A 1,950-nucleotide genomic window follows, 5' to 3' on the forward strand; every position below is an offset into this window, starting at 1 on the left:
ACTTTAAATTTCCTCACGAAGTGCGCAGAATATGTCTTCTCTGTAACTCACCTCGACCGGAAGTCCTAAACAGTAATTGTATAAAAGAAAGAAGTATGTTCATATATATATTGTATATGTTGCATATATTGTATATGTTTGTAAGTATTTATTATATATTTATGTGTGTATTTGTATATATTTATATACAGGGTGTTCCAGAATGACTGCCAAATATTTCGTGTGCTGATAGAGCGGATTAAATATTAATTCAAAAAGTCCTTTATCATTTTATTTGCAATTTTCGGAATAGTTACAATATTAATTACTAAAAATCGTTGAATATTAATTTCAATCATTTTTTACTGAAGTACTATCACCTTTAGAACAACAGAGACAAAAATTGTTTATTTTCTTCTCATAAAGCTCTAAGAATTTTTTCAGAATTTTTTATTAATTTTTTAGTACTGCATTTTCTTATTGGCAACTATTTTTAACGACATAACATAAGAAAATGTTGTATTAAGAAATTCTGAAAAAATTCTCAAAACTCTTTAAGAAGAAAATAAATAATTTTGTCGCTTGCTTTGTTTTTCTGAAAGTTGACAAGTACTTAAGTAAAAAATGTTTGAAAACCAATATTCAGCGATTTTTAGTAACTAATATTTTGTTAACTATTACAAAAATTGCAAAATGACAGAGGAAAATACCAGTAATAGAAAGGTCAATTTAAGAGCAAAAAATTAGGTCAAAAATATAAAACGGTTTATTATAGACTGTCACTCAATTAGTTAAAAAATATATAAGAAACATTTCGACTTTATTTATTAGTTTTTCTCAGTCCATTAAAAAATAAATAGAAGATAACCTTAATACTTAAAGTGATAGAGGACCTTTCGACTCGGTTTAGATCGCTCTATCAGTACACGAAATATTTATTATTATGGCTGTCATTCTGGGACACTCTGTATATTGAAAACTTTTTGATTTAAGTTCAAAACACTTCTTCATTCGCGGGGCAATAGTGGGGATATTGCCAACAAAGCTTCGCTCCATGAAAAGGATACGGGGTTTCAGCGAAAAGCGCTGGTTTTGGAAAAGTTTTGTTTTCGACGGAATGGGAAGGTCTTCGCTAGCAAAGCTTCGCTGTGTGAAAATTGACGCAGCACCTTTAGGGGCTGCGCACAATGAAAGGAATAAGGAATAGGGAACAGAGAATAAGAATTTTAACTTATCAGAAATCATGTATGGTGGAATACACAGTTCCTGATAGGTTGAAATTCTTATTCTCTGTTCTTCTCTGTTCCCTGTTCCTTATTCCTTTTATTGTACGCAGCCTCTTAGGCACGGACACGGAGTAAAAAGGAGATCAAACTCGAGAACATCGAGAACGGCTGCGTTCAGCGGACAGTTGAATGAGCGCTCGCTATTATTGGTATATTCTTTTAGATCATCCAATTAGCATTTTTAATCTGGAAGAATACATCAATACAGCAAGCGCTCACTCTGTTGAGTCCGCTGAATGCAGTCATTGAGTGCATCCAGAAGCACGACCGCTCACTGAGAGCTCAATGAGCTCTTTTATCTGTTTGGTCTCACTGAGCAGTGAGCAATCGTGCTTCTGGATGCACCTATTAGATGCATCCAAAAGAATGAGCGCTCAGTAAGCACTTGCATTTGATTGGCATATTCCATTAGATCTAAAAATGTAGATCAAACAGATAAAAGATCTCAATGAGCTCTCAGTGAGCGGTTGTACTTCTGGATACACCCATTGAAACATGGACTCGAACAGAGAGAAATCTGAGAAAGACCATAGCGGCCTTTTTCGTGTGATAGGCGAAAGCCACCGTACGCTAGTGGCACCATTAAATAATTAAAAAAAATTTCTTTAAATTAAAATTAAACAAAAAAAAATTAAAAAATAAAAATTAAAAAAAATATTTTAAAATTAAAAAAATTTTATAAAAA

Source organism: Trachymyrmex septentrionalis, unplaced genomic scaffold (assembly GCF_001594115.1).
Source record: "Trachymyrmex septentrionalis isolate Tsep2-gDNA-1 unplaced genomic scaffold, Tsep1.0 scaffold227, whole genome shotgun sequence".
NCBI classification, from domain to species: Eukaryota; Metazoa; Arthropoda; class Insecta; order Hymenoptera; family Formicidae; genus Trachymyrmex; species Trachymyrmex septentrionalis.